We start from the raw sequence: 22,943 nt of genomic DNA on the forward strand, positions 1-22,943 counted from the left end.
CTCCAGACTCAAAACTTGCAGGCTAAGAGGGAAGACAGAGCGGCTTCCAGGAAAAACTATGGTCAGAGAACAAGGACAAGGAGGGAAAAAACCAGTCCATAGCCACTTGTAGTATCACATCCCCTTGTGACTTTTAGATGCACAATAGCAGTATTCGTCTGAGGTTTCCGTATTATGCTGCCGTGATGTTTCCTAGTGGCAAACACCTTCTATGGGACTATCAAACAGAATCTTTATTTGTTCTTCCAGAAGCAATTTTCAAAGCAATGTAATATAAAATGTATAAATATACCAATAGTGTATCTAGACTTCCACTGACTTTCAGTGTGTTCTTCTCAAGCTCTCAATATAATAAAATTATGTGATTTTTTTATTATCTGTTTTTTGACATTATGAACAACTATAATGCTATAAATAAAAACCTTTTTTAATTCATAAATATTAATTTGTTATATTGTCTTCAATTCTTTTTTTTTCTTTTTTTGGTACGAAGTCTTACTCTGTCGCCCAGGCTGGAGTGCAGCGGCATTGTCTTCAATTCTTAATAGGGATTCTAAAATACTTCCTTGAGGTAACGGTTCTTTTTTTTGAGACGGAGTTTCACTCTTGTCACCCAGGCTGGAGTATAATGGCACAATCTCGGCTCACTGGCACCTCTGCCTCCTGGGTTCAAGCAATTCTCCTGCCTCAGCCTCCCGAGTAGCAGGGATTACCAGCGCACACTACCACGCCTGGCTAATTTTTGTATTTTAGTAGCCATGTTGGCCAGGCTGGTCTCAAACTTCTGACCTCATGTGATCCCCCCACCTCAGCCTCCCAAAGTGCTGGGATTACAGGCATGAGCTACTGCGCCTGGCCCTGAGGTAACAGTTCTTGACTCATAATTTTAGTTATTTTTACTTCATTTAACATGGCACTAAAATCTCCCCCGCAGAGGGGAACTTGTTACAGCCTGCTGTTAATGTCTCCCCTGATCCTGGACACCTTTCTTAAGAGGTCCATTCCTTTCAGCACTTTCAAGCCAGGTAACCACGTTCACCATTGTTACTGCCTTTTTCTCTATTGTAAACACTTGAGGAATATGTTAAATGTCATTCTATCATTTCCTCTTCCTCTTGCTTCCCTTTAAATATTTTGGTAGAAAATATTTTTCCCAGAAATATAACTGAGTTTATTCATCTTTAAAACCGTATCTTTACATACTGTAGAATATTTTTAGGGAATGCCAAGGATTTTTTGTTTTTTTTGCCTCTCATCCATTTCTTCTCACATTTACTCTTTTTCATAAAGTTGACTTCTTTTTCATTCAAACTTCTGTCAGATTTCTACTTGTTCTCTCTTCTTTCCCTTAAGGCTTGTTTAGTACCATCTAAAAGATGCCTTCTCCAAACAATTTTTCAGAAGACTAGGATGCTGCTTACACCTAAAACCACAGTCTTAAAATTATTTTTATTTTTCATCCACATACAAATTGAAAGACATGGAGTCATGAAATAAAATATTCTTAAGCTTATTAATATTTTATGTTTACATATACATATACGGTGAGTCCCAAAATAGTATTTTAAAGTGCTGGATGTTTTTGCCTATTGATTTTAATTAAGTGTACTTTAGGTTGTCTGGATTGCAAGTAAGAGAGAAAGGAAAATAGATGAAAAAAATCACAGGGAAGCTCTTTATTCCAGTTCTTGGGGAAAAAACTAATAAGCCACCTCCACAGTGAATGTCTAGTGAGTCATTAACCAGGGATTTGTTGCCTTGGTTACTGAGCCAGGTAGAGATTCCAGTAAAAAAGCAATGTGACCTACAGCTCAAGAAACTGAAGAAGTGAAATTTCTGCATGATGATATTTGCAGTTACTACAGAAAGCAATGAAAAGAGTAAAAAGTATATGTTAAAAGGGAAAAAAAGATTACTTCAATTTTTGACCCCATGTCAAAGATGTTTACAACCACACAACACACACTTTTAATAATAGCATTTCAGTGTTTGTTTCCTTGTGAAATATTATAAGACATAAACCATTTCCAATATATGAGACCTCTCCCACCCTAGAAAACAAAACACTTGACTCATCAGTGGTGAATGGACATTCCTTTGGTAGAGAATATCGCAGTAACATACATTTACAAGATAAGCATTCAGAAAGCACAATAATTGGATAGATTTTCCAGGCAACCTATCTCTGTGGCTTTTCCATCATACCGTATCAAAAATTAAAATTACCTGAAGATTGGTACCAAATCTAGAAGCAAAGCAATAACAAAAGTAAGAATTCGAAAGCAAGACTTCAAGCATCACCCTCATCTTTGGCTGTAACTGGCTTTTTTACTAAACTCAGAATCGTACTGAAGACATTGATGGTCTACTAACCAACTTCCAGAGATGGCAGAGATTACAATACCTGCGATGATTCATTTTGTCCTCTTTCTCTGGAGAACCCTGACTAATACATTATCCAAGTCCTACTTCCCACTCTTTTCTGCCAATACTCCAAGCCATGCCAGTTTACACTAAAACCAAAACCCAATGGTAGAAAGTGAAAGGCTGGCAAAGTCGCCACTATCTCATGGATGAGAATAGGACATCTAATAAGAAACCACAAAAATCATAAATTTTGCCAACAACCAAGGCCATGACACAGGCAATAGGACAGCTTCTGTGAAACTGCACGAGCCTCAATTTCCTCCAGGAAATTGCCCAGGAATAATCATAACCCCTCCAGAAGATAGATTCTTACCAAACTCAAATGAGGTAATACATATGAAGCTCTGGCTAGATAAAAATTGATATCTTTTCTTTTCTCTTGTTTCCCATCTGGATCTCTTTCACCTCCATTTTTATTTAAAAGATCTGGTTTCCTAAAAGGTTTAAACTTAGGACTCTAAAATTTAAAACATTTTCCATGTACATTCTGGAAGGGCTATTTTTTTCACTAAATGCAATAGAACTATTGACTATTGGTCTGCAACCCTCCTTCAACACATACAACCAAACGCTTTGAAACAAAACTGGAAATAAAGGATAAAAGGGTAGACAGTGTTGGATCAAGGTGTAAATTCCTAAAACATTTATGTTATTTAACCAATGCCCAAACTTGAATGCAGTCATGTAGGGCTCACAGTAGATCTTACAGCCCAGAAATGAAGCATTCATGATCAAAATATATTCTCAACCATAAATTACCCTGGGCTTACAATCATCCCACCATCCTCTTATATTTAATTGCAGGATTTCTTTCAGCATCATTAATCCAATTTGGGAAAGGCTTAAAGTACTCTATTCGAGCTAAGCACTGACTGAGTTAAATGAGATGAATGTTTGGCATCTGTGGTTTATTGCAAATTCAACAGAAGGTGATGAGATTTGCTTTATTCCCAATCTGGCTTTATTGAGGCTTCTCTTTTTATGAAAGTAATGGGCTTTCTTTCTGCCTTTATTTCCTGTCAAAGTTCTTTAGTGCTTATGACTTGATATTTATTTGTCCTTTAGCTTTCAGAGGTGGCCAACTCCTAAGATGTTTAAATATACTGCACAGAGTTTGAATTTTCTGGGATTTTTTTCTTTTTTCTATTTTTCAAAAAGGTTAGTTCTCCATAAGAATTATTTTACTGTTAGTGATAACAAAATGCTAAAAATACTTCTGGGGCTTTTAACTGTCTGCTTAGTAAAACTATCTTTTTTGTACTTTCTTCATGATTCAAATACCACATTATATTTACTATATAAGGGATGATCTTTAGATATTAGCCAATACAATTAAAGACATATAATAATCATATTTGAAAGTATCCATTTTACAAAGAACATTTTCATTCTATGATTTTCTATATTTTCATATAGAAGTCTGTCAGAGGTAATGGACTTTTGGCCTGTTTTGTGCCAGGCACTGAGGAAGTAAAACAAAAATATATGACATAGCTTCTGCTTTCAAGGGGTTTACAGTCTCCCAGAAGCTACAAGCATATAAACGAGCCATTATTATATCATCTTGGCAGAGTTTCCCTGGAAAAACAGCCTGAGGCAGGATGAAGCTCTGAAGATTTATTTGGGACATACAATCCCGGGGAAACAAGGAGAAGGAAAACTGTAAGTAAAGCTGGAGGGATGAGAAGCAATGCAAAGTGATGCATTACTGCGCTAGCAAGTGCTTCATAAGGAACTCCGAAGAGACACAGCCGATCACTTTCAGGGCATTCGCTCAGCTACTCAGATGCCTCCAGATACACTCTGCACAGAGACTCTTTGCCTAGAGGAAAAAAAAAGCACATGCAAAAAAAGGACATTTTTCTATCTGGCTTCCTCCTATTTCCCACTGGTTAACATTGACGCTGTGGAGAGTGAATTCCCCTGCCCGTCATCTTGCACCAGCAAGCCCTTGGGCAGTCCATGGGCAGGCAGACGTGGCATGCAGCTGGTAGCCCTGCTCAGAGGTGGCCTGTAGGGTAGGGGCTGAAGCAGAGCTCACAGCTGAGGAGCTCGGAGGGAGGGTGAGCCCCAAGACTCAGCACAGGCACAGGATCAATCAGACACAAACTGGATGGCAATGAAGAAAGGTAAAAATGTTTGGAAAACCCAGACGAGGAGCAACTGAGGAAAGCTGAATCTGTGATTAAAAAAGCAAATTCGTGAAATTAAGTTTTTCACTGAAAGATTATATGCACATTATATACACCTCATAAAAGCTAACTTGTGACCTGGTGGTTCTTGGAATGATCCACATTGTTCAATTTTAAGCCCTAAGCCTGTACAAATGCAGTGGCTATATTTCTCTAAGAAGAAATCTCAGCTTACCTGGGGGTAGTGGGCTCAACCAAGGCTATGGTTTAGAGGAGGAGCCAATAACCCCATTGACTGCTACCCTCAAACATGTCAGAAATGTCAGTCACTTTCCAATGGTGAAAATTAACACTGACCTGTTTCATTTTCTAAGACAGGTGGTGCTCCCTCTTTATTGTGTCTTGCCCTTGTCCCGTTGTGATGTTTTTATTCTTTCCTGGATAAATAAGCAAAATCAAATATAGAATGACAGCTAGTCTATCTAGGATTTTTGGTCTCAAGATTCTATGATTTAACATAAGCTGCAGCTTTTTAAAATTCAGGTGTCCCATATGGGCTGCTGATGAGAGTTCAATTTGTGAATCTACTAAGTAAGTCATTCTCTCTTACTAAGTGTGTGAAAGTGTAAGTAGATTAGAAAAGTTTAAATAGCAATGTCAGCTTTATTAATTCAGCACAAATGGTTTGTATAAATCCTGAGCACCTATGTCTTCACCATAAAAAATACATGTCCTTTTAGATTTTTTAAATTTCTATTTTTTTTGGCAACTCATACTATCCTTATTAGGCACTTGTGTGCCTAATAGAACATTTGCAATGTTCTACACATTATAGGTGGTTCCAAAATACATGAGTCTCATCCTTTATAGAGCTCGCTGTCTGGTTAAGGAGACAATGTAGCATCAGAATATCAAGGATGGAAGTTACTATGGAGATTTGCTAAGGCCAAAACATGTCCCTGAAACAGTTAATAACATAACTACAGAAAATAAAAATAAGCAAAACAGACAACTGTCATAATAGTCTGAATATTTGAGAATGCCTATTTGAGAAGTTGAAGGAGATTAATAGAAGAAGTAGTAAGTGAGCTGCAACCTGAAGAATGCCCAGATCTTAAATGTATAAAGCAGGAAGGCAAAGGACAGCCCAGTTACAATAAAAGAGCATGAGCAAAGGCACCCAGAAAAAAAATGAACACAACAAAGTCTCAAGACAATGGGGACACAATCCAAAGCAGTGGGCAGAGCAGAGGGTGCTGGTTGGGGAAGAACAGGGAATAAAACTGGTAGGACGAGAGGGGGAAAGATTTGAAAATCCAACACACTATGACATAGATTTTTAAACACACATTAAACCCTATAGCCTAATTCTCCAGCTAACTTTTTTCAACCTTGCTAACCTTCCAGAAGTCCAAACTCAAATCACTAATGGTGTAGTGAATGGCAAGACCTGATGTAGGTGCCTGAAGACAGGAAAAGCCTATATAATTCCAAGTGACAGTATGGATAACACTGCATCATCTAGACTATGCACTCCTGTGTATTTTAAGAATCCCTGAAATAATGATTTATATATTCAAAAAGCACAGATTTTAACCAGAGGTCTCCACTTTTCTTTCTCAACACACACGCATGATTTTTTGGGGGAAAAAATGCATAAAACCATTTACTAAGATGCAAAACATTCTCTCTCTCATGGCATGGGGAAAATTGCATCTATTGACCCTTCTTCGTGTTTCTAAGGTTTTTATTAACAAAGCATGGAAATAAATTCTTTGTAACCTCAACCTGAACTTTTATTATTGGGATCTCATCTTCACGTATGATGTTCTCCTAGTTGCTGGAATCTAGGAGGTAATTTTAATTCTAGATTATTGTAACTTGAACATGACCCTGGTAAATTATACATACATGGTAAATCTCATGGATAGTGTTACTGAAAATCTTTAGAAAAGTGGACATGTGGTTTGCGGCAGACCTATACCCACAGAAGACTTTAGACGTAATTACTGCTTTTCTGAGGCTATTTGGTCTGGAATTTGATGACAAACTGAAGCCACATTCTGCTAGCACCTGAAAAGACACGTTGATGGTTGGGCCTTGGCCAGGCCACTTATTGGCCTGATGACACATTGACAAATATAACCCCAAAGTGAGTGTTCATGGCAAAGCAAGAATAGTCATTTGTGGTGGTGCATGGACCCTTGTGTGCTTATGTGGCCTCACTCCCAGCCTCCTGCTATCAAAGACAAGGAGTCCATTGGCTCCCCGCTCTCCAGGCTGACTGCTGTTTGAACACAAGAGCTGAGGGGAGGCGGGTGGAGCCAAGATGGCCGAATAGGAACAGCTCCGGTCTCCAGCTCCCAGCCCCAGCGACACAGAAGACGGGTGATTTCTGCATTTCTGCTTGAGGTACCGGTTTCATCTCACTAGGGAGTGCCTAACAGTGGGTGCAGGACAGTCGGTGAAGCGCACTGTGCGCGAGCCGAAGCAGGGTGAGGCATTGCCTCACTCGGGAAGCGCAAGGGGTCAGGGAGTTCCCTTTCCTAGTCAAAGAAAGGGGAAACAGACGGCACCTGGAATATCGGGTCAGTCCCATCCTAATACTGCGCTTTTCCAACGGGCCTGGAAAACGGCACACTAGGAGATTGTGTCCCGCACCTGGCTCGGAGGGTCTTATGCCCACGGAGTCTCACTAATTGCTAGCACAGCAGTCTGAGATCAAGCTGCAAGGCGGCAGCGAGGCTGGGGGAGGGGCGCCCGCCATTGCCCAGGCTTGCTTAGGTAAACAAAGCAGCCAGGAAGTTCAAACTGGGTGGAGCCCACCACAGCTCAAGGAGGCCTGCCTGCCTCTGTAGGCTCCACCTCTGGGGGCAGGGCACAGACAAACTCAGCAAGAACCTCCACAGCCTTAAATGTCCCTGTCTGACTGACAGCTTTGAAGAGAGTAGTGGTTCTCCCAGCACGCAGCTGGAGATCTGAGAACGGACAGACTGCCTCCTAAAGTGGGTCCCTCACCCCTGAGCAGCCTAACTGGGAGGCACCCCCCCCAGTAGGGACAGACTGACACCTCATTCAACCGGGTACTTCTCTGAGACAAAACTTTCAGAGGAACTATCAGACAGCTGAATTTGTGGTCTCACGAAAATCCGCTGTTCTGCAGCCACCGCTGCTGACACCCAGCCAAACAGGGTCTGGAGTGCACCTCTAGTAAACTCCAACAGACCTGCAGCTGAGGGTCCTGCCTGGTAGAAGGCAAACTAACAAACAGAAAGGACATCCACACCAAAAACCCATCTGTACATCACCATCATCAAAGACAAAAAGTAGATAAAACCACAAAGATGGGGAAAAAACAGAGCAAAAAAACTGGAAACTCTAAAAAACAGAGCACCTCTCCTCCTCCAAAGGAACGCAGTTCCTCACCAGCAATGGAACAAAGCTGGATGGAGGATGACTTTGATGAGTTGAGAGAAGAAGGCTTCAGACGATCAAACTACTCTGAGCTACGAGAGGAAATTCAAAACAATAGCAAAGAAGTTAAAAACTTTGAAAAAAATTAGAAGAATGGATAACTAGAATAACCAATGGAGAGAAGGGCTTAAAGGAGCTGATGGAGCTGAAAGCCAAGTTTCGAGAACTACGTGAAGATTGCAGAAGCCTCAGTAGCAGATGCGATCAACTGGAAGAAAGGGTATCGCTGATGGAAGATGAAATGAATGAAATTAAGAGAGAAGGGAAGTTTAGAGAAAAAAGAATAAAAAGAAATGAACAAAGCCTCCAAGAAATTTGGGACTATGTGAAAAGACCAAACCTACGTCTGATTGGTGTACCTGAAAATGATGGGGAGAATGGAACCAAGTTGGAAAACACTCTGCAAGATATTATCCAGGAGAACTTCCCCAATCTAGCAAGGCAGGCCAGCATTCAGATTCAGGAAATACAGAGAACGCCACAAAGATACTCCTCGAGAAGGGCAACTCCAAGACACATAATTGTCAGATTCACCAAAGTTGAAATGAAGGAAAAAATGTTAAGGGCAGCCAGAGAGAAAGGTCGGGTTACCCACAAAGGGAAGCCCATCAGACTAACAGCTGATCTCTCAGCAGAAACTCTACAAGCCAGAAGAGAGTGGGGGCCGATATTCAACATTCTTAAAGAAAAGAATTTTCAGCCCAGAATGTCCTATCCCGCCAAACTAAGCTTCATAAGTGAAGGAGAAATAAAATACTTTACAGACAAGCAAATGCTGAGTGATTTTGTCACCACCAGGCCTGCCCTAAAAGAGCTCCTGAAGGAAGCACTAAACATGGAAAGGAAAAACTGGTACCAGCCACTGCAAAAACATGCCAAATTGTAAAGACCATCGAGGCTAGGAAGAAACTATAGCAACTAACGAGCAAAATAACCAACTAACATCATAATGACAGGATCAGATTCACACATAACAATATTAACGTTAAATGTAAATGGGCTAAATGCTCCAGTCAAAAGACACAGACTGGCAAACTGGATAAGGAGTCAGGACCCATCAGTGTGCTGTATTCAGGAAACCCATCTCACGTGCAGAGACACACATAGACTCAAAATAAAGGGATGGAGGAAGATCTATCAAGCAACTGGAAAACAAAAAAAGGCAGGGGTTGCAATCCTAGTCTCTGATAAAATAGACTTCAAACCAACAAAGATCAAAAGAGACAAAGAAGGCCATTACATAATGGTAAAGGGATCAATTCAACAAGAAGAGCTAACTATCCTAAATATATATGCACCCAACACAGGAGCACCCAGATTCATAAAGCAAGTCCTCAGTGACCTACAAAGGGACTTAAACTCCCACACAATAATAATGGGAGATTTTAACACCCCACTGTCAGCATTAGACAGATCAACGAGACAGAAAGTTAACAAGGATATCCAGGAATTGAACTCAGCTCTACATAAAGTGGACCTAATAGACATCTACAGAACTCTCCACCCCAAGTCAACAGAATATACATTTTTTTCAGCACCACACCACACCTATTCCAAAATTGACCACATAGTTGGAAGTAAAGCTCTCCTCAGCAAATGTAAAAGAACAGAAATTATAACAAACTGTCTCTCAGACCACAGTGCAATCAAACTAGAACTCAAGACTAAGAAACTCACTCAAAACCGCTCAACTACATGGAAACTGAACAACCTGCTCCTGAATGACTATTGGGTACATAATGAAATGAAGGCAGAAATAAAGATGTTCTTTGAAACCAACGAGAACAAAGACACAACATACCACAATCTCTGGGACACATTCAAAGCAGTGTGTAGAGGGAAATTTATAGCACTAAATGCCCACAAGAGAAAGCAGGAAAGATCCAAAATTGACACCCTAACTTCACAATTAAAAGAACTAGAAAAGCAAGAGCAAACACATTCAAAAGCTAGCAGAAGGCTAGAAATAACTAAAATCAGAGCAGAACTGAAGGAAATAGAGACACAAAAAACCCTTCAAAAAATTAATGAATCCAGGAGCTGGTTTTTTGAAAAGATCAACAAAATTGATGGACCGCTAGCAAGACTAATAAAGAAGAAAAGAGAGAAGAATCAAATAGATGCAATAAAAAACGAAAAAGGGGATATCACCACCGATCCCACAGAAATACAATCTACCATCAGAGAATACTACAAACACCTCTATGCAAATAAACTAGAAAATCTAGAAGAAATGGATAAATTCCTCGACAAATACACCTCCCAAGACTAAACCAGGAAGAAGTTGAATCTCTGAATAGACCAATAACAGGTTCTGAAATTGTGGCAATAATCAATAGCTTACCAACCAAAAAGAGTCCAGGACCTGATGGATTCACAGCTGAATTCTACCAGAGGTACAAGGAGGAACTGGTACCATTCCTTCTGAAACTATTCCAATCGATAGAAAAAGAAGGAATCCTCCCTAACACATTTTATGAAGCCAGCATCGTCCTGATACCAAAACCTGGCAGAGACATAACCAAAAAAGAGAATTTCAGACCAATATCCTTGATGAACATTGATGCAAAAATCCTCAATAAAATACTGGCAAACCGAATCCAGCAGCACATCAAAAAGCTTATCCACCATGATCAAGTGGGCTTCATCCCTGGGACGCAAGGCTGGTTCAACATACGCAAATCAATAAATGTAATCCAGCATATAAACAGAACCAAAGACAAAAACCACATGATTATCTCAATAGATGCAGAAAAGGCCTTTGACAAAATTCAACAACCCTTCATGCTAAAAACTCTCAATAAATTAGGTATTGATGGGATGTATCTCAAAATAATAAGAGCTATCTACGACAAACCCACAGCCAATATCATACTGAATGGGCAAAAACTGGAAGCATTCCCTCTGAAAACTGGCACAAGACAGGGATGCCCTCTCTCACCACTCCTATTCAACATAGTGCTGGAAGTTCTGGCTAGAGCAATCAGGCAGGAGAAGGAAATAAAGGGTATTCAATTAGGAAAAGAGGAAGTCAAACTGTCCCTGTTTGCAGATGACATGATTGTATATCTAGAAAACCCCATTGTCTCAGCCCAAAATCTCCTTAAGCTGATTAGCAACTTCAGCAAAGTCTCAGGATACAAAATTAATGTACAAAAATCACAAGCATTCTTGTACACCAATAACAGACAAACAGAGAGCCAAATCATGAGTGAACTCCCATTCACAATTGCTTCAAAGAGAATAAAATACCTAGGAATCCAACTTACAAGGGATGTGAAGGACCTCTTCAAGGAGAACTACAAACCACTGCTCAATGAAATAAAAGAGGATACAAACAAATGGAAGAACATTCCATGCTCATGGGTTGGAAGAATCAATATCGTGAAAATGGCCATACTGCCCAAGGTAATTTATAGATTCAATGCCATCCCCATCAAGCTACCAATGACTTTCTTCACAGAACTGGAAAAAACTACTTTGAAGTTCATATGGAACCAAAAAAGAGCCCGCATCATCAAGTCAATCCTAAGCCAAAAGAACAAAGCTGGAGGCATCACGCTACCTGACTTTAAACTATACTACAAGGCTACAGTAACCAAAACATCATGGTACTGGTACCACAACAGAGACATAGATCAATGGAACAGAACAGAGCCCTCAGAAATGATGCCGCATAGCTACAACTATCTGATCTTTGACAAACCTGACAAAAACAAGAAATGGGGAAAGGATTCCCTATTTAATAAATGGTGTTGGGAAAACTGGCTAGCCATATGTAGAAAGCTGCAACTGGATCCCTTCCTTACACCTTATACCAAAATTAATTCAAGATGGATTAAAGACTTATATGTTAGACCTAAAACCATTAAAATCCTACAAGAAAACCTAGGCAATACCATTCAGGACATAGGCGTGGGCAAGGACTTCATGTCTAAAACACCAAAAGCAATGGCAACAAAAGCCAAAATTGACAAATGGGATCTCATTAAACTAAAGAGCTTCTGCACAGCAAAAGAAACTATCATCAGAATGAACAGGCAACCTACAGAATGGGAGAAAATTTTTGCAACCTACTCATCTGACAAAGGGCTAATATCCAGAATCTACAATGAACTCAAACAAATTTACAAGAAAAAAACAAACGACCCCATCAAAAAGTGGGCAGAGGACATGAACAGACACTTCTCAAAAGAAGACATTTATGCAGCCAGAAAACACATGAAGAAATGCTCATCATCACTGGCCATCAGAGAAATGCAAATCAAAACCACAGTGAGATACCATCTCACACCAGTTAGAATGGCCATCATTAAAAAATCAGGAAGCAACAGGTGCTGGAGAGGATGTGGAGAAATAGGAACACTTTTACACTGTTGGTGGGACTGTAAACTAGTTCAACCATTGTGGAAGTCAGTGTGGCGATTCCTCAGGGATCTCGAACTAGAAATACCATTTGACCCAGCCATCCCATTACTGGGTATATACCCAAAGGACTATAAATCATGCTGCTATAAAGACACATGCACACGTATGTTTATTGCGGCACTATTCACAATAGCAAAGAGTTGGAACCAACCCAAATGTCCAACAACGATAGACTGGATTAAGAAAATGTGGCACATATACACCATGGAATACTATGCAGCCATAAAAAATGATGAGCTCGTGTCCTTTGTAGGGACATGGATGAAACTGGAAAACATCATTCTCAGTAAACTATCGCAAGGACAAAAAACCAAACACCGCATGTTCTCACTCATAGGTGGGAATTGAACAATGAGAACTCATGGACACAGGAAGGGGAACATCACACTCCGGGGACTGTTGTGGGGTGGGGGGAGGGGGGAGGGACAGCATTAGGAGATACACCTAATGCTAAATGACGAGTTAATGGGTGCAGGAAATCAACATGGCACATGGATACATATGTAACAAACCTGCACATTGTGCACATGTACCCTAAAACCCTAAAGTATAATAAAAATAAAAAATAAAAATAAATAAAAAAAAGAAAAAAAGAAAGAGCTGAGGGGAGGCTGAGGACCTGTATCCATTCATTCACCTGATTCCTTATTTCTTGCTTTTTTTTGCAAAGCCTCTTTGCCCATTTTGTAGTAACTCCACATGAATGGAAATGAAGCCACATCCAAGTTATCATTCTCATTAGACTTCAGAATTGGATTTGAATTTGTGTTCTTTCATAACAAATTCTACTGAGCCTTTAAGGTTGTTAGCTATTTTCTGAATAATACTATTTAATTAAACAGTTATTATTTATTTCAGCTGCTACATATCAATCCCTAAGCTAGAAAATGGGAACCCCAAAGATTAATAATTAATATACAGGCTTTGCCTTCAAGGAACTTGCAGCCTACTGGAAGGGACAGACAAATAAATAAAATGTACTTTTTAGTGATTTGCATTGAGTCCAGCAGGAACTCAGAGTCACCTCGCCCAACCAGTGGAGAAGAGAGCAGAAGGCCTGAGGGAGGTAGGAAGAAAAGGTGATGCTTGAGTCAAGCTTTAGCATCAATAGTTGTGAGTAAATGGGGACAAAAGATATTCCTGAGGGAAAAGCATAAACTGAACAAAGGACTCAATAACCAGCATGGTGTGTGCAAAGAAGCAGAAGCCATGTGCCTGCCTAATGTATGAAATATGAGGTAGGGTAGACAGAAGATGAAGTCTTGTTTCGTCCATGATGGGCTTTGCGTTTTATCCCATCAGTGATGAGGAGTCGTGGAAGGTGTTGTGTAATGTAATTATTGTTACCACTGGACAATGAGTTACCTGGGTAGACGAGCTCAGTGACAGTTCTAGTTAGATTTTTTTTTTTAAACAGTTTCGCTTTGTTGCCCAGGCTGCAGTGCATTGGCAAGATCTCGGCTCACTGCAACCTCCACCTCCCGAGTTCAAGCAATTCTCATGTCTCAGCCTCCTGAGTAGCTAGGATTACAGGCGCCCACCGCCATGCCCAGCTGATTTTTTATATTTTGGTAGAGACAGGGTTTCACCATGTTGGCCAGGCTGGTCTCAAGCTCCTGAGCTCAGGCAATCTGCTCGTCTCAGCCTCCCAAAGTGCTAGGGTTACAGGCATGAGCCACTGTGCCCGGCCTCTAGTTAGATCATGGTAAGAAGAAAAGATTTGTGACAATCTCTGACACATTAGTACCACAGTGTCCTTTCCAAAAGAGTTCATTTTCTTTCGTGTGTGTGTGTGTGTGTGTGTGTGTGTGTGTGTGTGTGTGCTGGACAGATAATCTGTATCTCATAGCCTCGGAATACCATCTTTAAGATTTATAAGAATTTGAATCTGAAAGTCAGCTGATTTAAAAAATAAAAACATAAAACATTTTATGATTCAAACGTTTTACAATTCGAGGCAGGTGGATCACAAGGTCAGCAGATTGAGACCATCCTGGCTAACACGGTGAAACCCTGTCTCTACTAAAAATGCAAAAAATTAGCCAGGCGTGGTGGCAGGCACCTGTAGTCCCAGCTACTCGGGAGGCTGAGGCAGGAGAATGGTGTGAACTGGGTAAGCGGAGCTTGCAGTGAGCTGAGATCACGCCACTGCACTCCAGCCTGGGTGGCAAAGCGAGACTCCATCTCAAAAAAAAAAGAATGTTCATGGTTGTGTAGCAAATATTACAATGAAACCTAATAGCATATTATAATTCTGGAGTATATAATTCCAGATATACTGTACATAGAGGACACAAACCAGTATCTGTTAGGGAATGGTGAGTTATAAATTGCTACTGAAACAGAAACTGGCCCTGATAATATGGCATTCATTAAATATCAGAATCTTCACAAGTATTAATAACATTCAGGGTCCACCTAGTCCAGGTATCTAAATATAACAATCCTTGGGGGTTCTTTTAGCTGAGTACCATGAGTAGGTCAGAACAGCTCATAGGGAATGATTCAACCCTCACTCATAGACCAAATTAAAAAAATACATACAAATGAAAGTAATAAGCAAGGAGTTTCTGAAATTGACTTTCAAGACCTCTGAATACAATGGCAAACACATTAGCTAGCGTGACTAATAGCACAGCCTCATTTGGGGCTCATCTGGGACCATCTTCCTTGGTAGCCCCAGATCTGCTGAGTCTCTCTATGCTATGCCGCCTTAGCACTGATGTTACCACCTTTCAGTGTGATTAGCCTTGGTATATGGAGTTATTCAAAGTTCCTCTTTACCGGTTGATTTATACTGAAACGGTATTTCATTCTAATATGCTCTGCAAAATGCTTGCAGTCTGCTTTACTCCTCAACTCTTGGGATAGCTTTTATCTGCCTGCTGGTCTGGATAGCTCTAACGTGAATGTCGTATGCAGAAATCTCTGCTCTGACAGCTGCATTCTCTCTGGGGTGTTAGGGCTGAGAGGAGGGTTTAATCTGTTCCCTTGCCAGGAATAGTCTCCATGGTATTGAGGCTTTAGCTATAAAAACAGACCTACAATGCCTATGCCCCCTACCTTACGTAATCCTTCTCCAGGTGTAAAAATGCACAGACAATACTGCATTCACTATACTTACTACACTCTGTTTTCCCAGTTTCTCCTCAATGTGACATACTTAATCTTGTTATAAAAATTATGGTCTTTTAAATATATCACTAAGGAATTCAGCTTTTAGAAACCATCCTCCAGCTTTTCTAGGGAAAGAGATATGGCTCAACCCTGTAGTTTTTACATACTTCACCTTGGAACCCTGTGCAATATGGCTCAGTCTCTAAGCCCCATCTAACCAGAAGCCAAATCTACCCAGGACAGTCTTAATTCTAAATATTAAGATTCTAAATACTGACCTTGGATATCTAGTTTTAGTATTTGATTTATGCTTCCTATGCTGTGTGGGAAGCTTCCCGGTTATCCAAAGCTGATTTTGGATTCTTGTCTTTAAAATTCTGCATTGATTAATAATTATCTGTATAGTTATATCTGCCATTGCTCACTTTTGCTCTCAGTTGAAGAATAGATTGAGTTGCTTAATAATTAAGCAAATTTTGTTCCACGTATTCGCCTTTTTTGACCAGAAATTCAGAGGCCAGAATTCTATTGCTGCTCTGATAAAATGCCCAGGCAGGACCGCTATCCTCACATGAGCTGAGTAGAGAGGAGGAAAAAGGTGCTTATCCTACAAAGCCCAAAGTCAAGAAGCTCTGTTCTCTCAACTCCATTGTCACTGAAAATCTTCAAACCTCCAACAAAATTTTGTGACATTTCTGACACTCTATGAGTTGCAGAAACATCTATATAAGTGTTTCTAAACAACCACCTCTTCAGACTTGGAGACTTTCACAAGAATACTACCAGTTCTGACTTTAGTGTCTTAATGATGGAGCTCTATTACTGAAAAAGAACACTTCTTATGGGATCTGGCCTTGACTTGTTACACGCTTTTTCTGTGACATTGCCAACTAATCTGCTTCTAGCTTCTATAAATGTGGGTGCTAATAAAATCTGACCCCCCTTCTGCATGGGGATGTTGTGATGCCAATCGATGCACATAGAAATACTTCAGACAACACATAACTCAATGTTATAGCATCAGCATTACTGCGATAGTAAATATAAGTTGCCGGCTTGGTGAGGGAATATGTTAAGCTGGTGTGATAAATGAGAGGCTAAAGACCCACACAGGAGTTACCTCTTCTCCTTCCCACTGCCTGGCTTTGATCCTCCCTCAAAGACAGAAACTATTAGAGCTAATCTTTAAAAGGAGAGATGCACAAATGCACCCTCTCTGGCTATCACAGAGTTCTAAATTGGTCTGAAATAAAGCACAGATCTTTGTTATTATAAGAATCTTCCTTGTTATATTAGTCATTTCACCCCAGAGATGAAAGTGATTCCAGCAGCCATCTATATATCTCATTTAACCGCCTCATTTTGTACACGAGGAAATCAAGGCTTGTGGAGGTAAAGCCACCGGCCCAAAACTACACAGCTACTGAGTAGCACAGCTGGAAGTAGAATCCAAGTGCCTGGATTCCTGGTCCTGTGCCTTCTCCACTATAATCATTGCCTATATCGTCCACAGTTGCTGCATCATTTTTAAATAGATAACAGAAAAGGCAATGAACGCATGTATTCCTTTACTCAACAAATATTTATTGAGTGTTCACTATGAGCCAGGCATATTCAAGACACCAGAGATACAACAGTTAATAAGACACACAAATTTTCTGCCTTCAAAGAGCTTATACTTTTGAGAGGGGGGAGGGGGGAGAGAGAGGGAGAGAGTGAGCGAGAGAGAGACAGAGAGAGAGAAGCAATTGCTAAGGAAAAATAAATTAAGCAGGGAAGGAAAATATGGAGAAAGGAAATAAAATTCCTAAATAGGGCAGCCAGGGAAGGTGACTTTAAGTAAAGACCTAAGGAAGTGAGAAAAATAGCCATGCAAATATAGAGGGGACAAGCATTCCAGACAAGAAGTAACAAGAGCACAGGTCCTGAGGTAGCAGCTCCTGGTGGGGTTCAGGGAACAGGAAGGAGGCCAGTGTGGCAGGTGTGAGTGAATGAGGAGAGAGGCAATGAAGCAAGAGAGGTTGGACAGGAGACAAGTTTGCAGAGCAGCTTCATAGGTCAGTAAGGACTGCAACTGAGTCGGATGGGAAGCCTTAGAGTAGTAACATGACCAGACTTCCATTTGAACAGGATCACTGTGGCGAGGTGCTGAGAAAGAGGACAAGAATAGGCACAGGATGGATGAACTGCTCTAAAAATCCAGGGGAGAGATGACGGTGGTTTGCCCCGGGATGGTAGAACTGGGGTGATACCTGGTAGAGTAGACAGAATGTGCTGATGAGCCACATGCAAGGTATGAGAGAAAAAGAGGTATCAAGCATGACACCACAGGTTTTGCCTTGAACAACTAGGAGGACAGAGTTGCTATTAGCTGAGTCAGGAAGAATTACGGGGAAAGCTGATTTGGGAAGGGGGTACCGAATAGCAAAAACTCCATTCTGGACATAAATTTGAGGAGCTCATTAGACATCAGTGTAGAGATGTCGACTGGGTGGTTGAGTATGTAAGTTTAGAGTCCAGAGGAAAAATGCTAACTGAAAGTATAAATTTAGGAGTGAAGCAAAGAAAGGTAGTTAAAGCCATGAGAAGGCATGAGATCACCTGGGGAGAGTGAGGATATGTAGAGAAAAGGCTCAATTACTGAGCCCCAGGGTTCTCCAACATTTAAATGTGGAGAAGATGTGCTAAAATAAAAATATCAGGGAGCTAGAAAACCAGCAAAATAATTATGGCCTATTCTCTCTGAATGAGTCCCTATCTCCATACTGCACATCCTTTTATGCCTAAATTCTTCTTCCCTTTTATTAACTTATTTTTGTACATTGTATCACTCCGTTTTATTATTTATCTTACTCGTCAGTCTTCACCGCAAAGGACTTATAATGTTTTTCAAAACCCAAATCCCCTCCCACTTTCTGAAAGAAGACATTTGCTGCCATCAAATACATTCAGAAGACTATGCCACAGGCTCTGAAGGCACTTCAACATGGGGAGATACAAAGATGAACAAATAAAGTATTTGTTGTCAAAGACATTATTATAAAGTGTATAGTTTCCCCAGATGATTATTTGAGGAGGAAATGGCAATTTGTATATATATTTTTATTTATGTGTGTGTATGTATATACACACAACTAATATTTATTCAATGCTTGCTAGGTGCCAGCTATTCTGTTAAGTGTGTTGTGTATATGCATTATCTCAATGTCCTCCCAATAATCCCAAAAGGTAAGTACTATTATTATCTGCATTCTAGAGGTGAGGAAAATGAGGCTTTCAGATGCTAAATAACTTGCCACGTTTATCAGGTTTAAGAGGTACTGAATCTAGACAGTTTGCCTCCTGAGCCCCTACTTCTTAAACTTTTGCCCAGAATTCTAAGCTGGCCACCAGTGCAGAAGATGGATTTGAGCCCATGCAGCTGTCTTGCTTGGTCTGCATGGTGTTTGTTTTGTTTTTAAATGTATTTTGAATGCCTTCAGGGGATGTACACATTCAGTAATCACAGCCCACACCAGTCATTACAGCCTTCATTCTTACCCTTCATCATTTAACTTAGCAGCTGCACCAAGTGCACTGGAGTTGTTGACCCTTGCTCTACCATCCTTCTTCCTTCGATCTTTAACAGGCTCAACATTACCTTCAGTCCAGCACATTTATGCCCTACTTCTTGCGTATTCACACATACACCACCCACCCCAACACCAACAGCAAATACCTCCAACACTACCATCAGGAGAAATAAAACAAAATAGGATTGTTCTTTCTTTCCATCCTTGGTATTTTCCCTATAAAAGTCATTTGTAATATTTAAGGTCTTCTCCCAAATTTACCTCTCCAAATCTAATTCAAATCCAACTCCCACAATGTAAAGGCAAACTTGTTTTTTGCCTAGAAACACAGGACTATGCCCCGGTGATGTTTTGTAACAGGAGGGACCCATCCTCCAAGAGCTGCATCATTCATCATTTGTTGGCTGTTGTTATACCTCTCAACTCTGAGCGGCGGATTAGGGCACACACGCGTGTTCTAGTGAGACTGAATTCAAGTAATTTTTGTTTTGAAATGGCAATGCCTATGCTGAGAAGAGTTGCCTTATGAAGTAATTCTTTTTGTTTTGTTTTGTTTTGTTTCTGAGATGGAGTTTTGCTCTTGTTGCCAGGCTGGAGTACAATGGCACGATCTCCGCCCGCTGCAACCTCCGCCTCCTGGATTCAAGCAATTCTGCTGCCTCAGCCTCCCGATTAGCTGAGATTACAGGCACCTGCCACCATGCCCTAATTTTGTATTTTTAGTATTTTTGTATTTGTGTGTGTGTGTGTGTGTGTATGTGTGTTTAGTAGAGACGGAGTTTCACCATGTTGGCTAGGCTGGTCTCAAACTCTTGACCTCAGGTGATGCACGCGCCTCGGCCTCCCAAAGTGTGGGGATTACAGGCATGTGCCACCGCACCCGGCCATGAACTCATTCTTAATTGCATGTCCATTACACAGTTAGCACATAAGAAGATTTTCTTAAATCATCTATATCAAGAAGCTAACAGAGTTCTTTAGCTATTTCTGGCTCATAAGTACTAAGGTTCTGTCTCCTTAGAATAGGGGAGAAAAATCTGAGTTCTTTTTGCAACTATTAATGTTTTTTGTTTTTTAAAGAAAGCAGGAAGACACTTTAACAAAAGCCCAGTCGAAATCATGTTTTCTGTAAAAGGAAATGATGAAAATGAAGAGTTTGTTTGTGGACCTAAACTCTTGGGAATATTGTATCATCAAGGTATTAAAACCAGTTTTCCAGAAGCTACTCTTTGTGTTGAGGGTTCCAGCAGAGCAGAGATAAAACCAGGTGCTGAGCACTAAATTAGGTCAGCTGAGCTCCTAGTCTAATGCACTGATGCTTGCAGCAGGGGCAGTTATTAACCTCAACAGGGTTTGGGGGTGGGAGTTATTGGCAGGGAAACGGTTGGATTTCCCTTCCCTTTATACATTTATATGCAAAAGATTATTTAGCCTTAAACCTCAAGACTCACTATGTTTCATCATTCAATTCACTAATGAGAACACCAGGATTCATCCTCATTAGAATTTGTCAAATACTTCACAATTTTTTTAAAACCAATACATTTTGCCAAGTTTCCACACCCATCAGCAGATATGATTTGTAAAATAGTTCTGCCAATAAATAGCGATTTCGTTATCCCCATTTCATACATGAGGAAAGTCCAAGAATCCAGTAACACTCCCAAGATCACACAGCTGCGAGGAATAATACAGCAGGAATTCCAACTCACGTTTTATAGTCCAACTCCCACGTTCTTTCCATGAGTTATCATTTGTTGGCTGCTCTGATTTTAATGATTGAATAACGAGATGTGTGGCCCATGGTCTCATCACTCACAGTCCACCATCTGTATTAAAAATGGGTTAGGAGAATGGAAAACAGTCTTGCCAGGGTATGACAACTTTCCCCTGGTCAGAATATGGATACAGAAAGTTCCAACAGTTTGTTCCTAAGCTGCAAACACAGTTTTCCCTATGAAACACTACCACTGCATGATGTTACACAAAGAGAGGTTTTGTGATCCCATTTCCTAGCCCATCATCAATGTCCTAATGTGCTCCATGATCCTCTAGAAAAGGGTATCACAGTGAGTGTATTCCAAGCATTGTACTGAGCACCTGGATAGATTCATGTACTATGGATGCTCTGCAAGATCCTTGTGAATCCCTGAAGGTCACTACATTCAGGGAAATTTTCCCTATGGAGCATTTCTCATAGCTTGAGAAACACTGTTTAGGGCAATTGGTAGTAAACGTTTAGAATTCACTCATCTGAAATTTAGTGTAGAACAAAAACTATAAATAGATTCAGAAACACCTCTGAATGAATTTATGAATGGCATAGTTATCATCACTTACTCAGGGGAACCAGGAATGGCACGACCCAAATGTCCAAGGCAGATGTCAGAATTCTCAGCCCATTTCCAACCTGCCCCTCCATGCAGCTCAGTGGGATGGCGCTCCAGGTCGTGTGGTCTAAGCCTGACTCAGGATGACAGCTCTTGTGTTCTCAACTCAAATTTCTTTCAGGCTGCCACGAAGCTCTGTATTCATTCTTGTTAGTGATAATGAGATGAACCCAAGGCTTAAAAATAATTGCGTTTAAATTTAGACTTATCTACATGGAGAATGTCTCTCCAAACCTCAATATATTCTTTTGAACTAATAGTTATTATTTTTTCCTCCTTTTCTTTCAGCGATGAACAAAATTGGAAAGTAAAATTTTATAAGAAATATTTTGTAAAGTCCCTTTCTTAACCCAAAATGAAATCCATTGATAATATAGAACTTATTTATATGCACATAATCTTTCATAAGTCAATAACATATTCTAATCATACTACAAATGAGAAATAATAATTTCCAACGAGCTGAACGTCAACATATAAATGCTCAAGCAATGCAACATTTCAAGATGTGAAGAATTTCTGATTTGTGCTCACCACATAACAATAGCCACACCTTCATTATGACAACTCAGAACACATCCTCTCAGCTTCAAAATGCCTTCTCAGTATCCCTTTTTTCCTCATTTTCAATCAATGTATTAAAGAATTTTAAGTAGGAAGCAAAAGGTTTTTATTACTTCCTTTAAAATAAATCACTTAGGCTGTTGTGTGGAGAATGAACAGACGAGGGGCAAGAGAGAAAATGCAGAGACCCACTAGGAGGTCACACAGTGATCCCAGCAAAAGATGCTACTTTCATGCTACTAACAACTAAATCTGCAGTCTCCTCCCTGTGTCCAGATGCCTATTAGACATCTCTATTTGAAGATGCCAGTGCTATGTGAAATATTTCAATCTCCAAATTAAATTTTAGATTTCCCTCATTCTTCCACAACAAACTGCATCTCTTATTTTCTCATCATACCAGTCTTACATTTCTGCAACATCTCTTGAACTTTCACTTTCTTTTGTATCCAGTCCCAGCCTCGTTCTTCTAGCTAGAAATAATAACAGACTCTTAGCTGGACGACTGCCTTGTATCTCCAGTTGCAATCCACTCTATAAGCAGCTTCTAGAATAATCTCTCTTAAATATCAACGTCTATACATCATTCACTTCTACAACCACTATCTTACCCTGGCATTTGCAAGATTGACTGGAGCTTCACATGGCATAGTGTGACCATGGAACACAAAAAGGGCCAAACCCATTGTTAAGGTGTTCTAACCATCTAAGTTATCCATCGAATGGGATGTCTTCCCCATTCCTCCTCTCCATTGCCTGCTATCTTTTGCAATTTCTTACATCATCTTATCACTGAGATCTAACGACTCACTGTCACCGCCAGCACTCTGAAAAGGCAA

The sequence above is a fragment of the Symphalangus syndactylus genome, chromosome 1, assembly GCF_028878055.3.
Source record: "Symphalangus syndactylus isolate Jambi chromosome 1, NHGRI_mSymSyn1-v2.1_pri, whole genome shotgun sequence".
Classification (NCBI taxonomy): Eukaryota; Metazoa; Chordata; class Mammalia; order Primates; family Hylobatidae; genus Symphalangus; species Symphalangus syndactylus.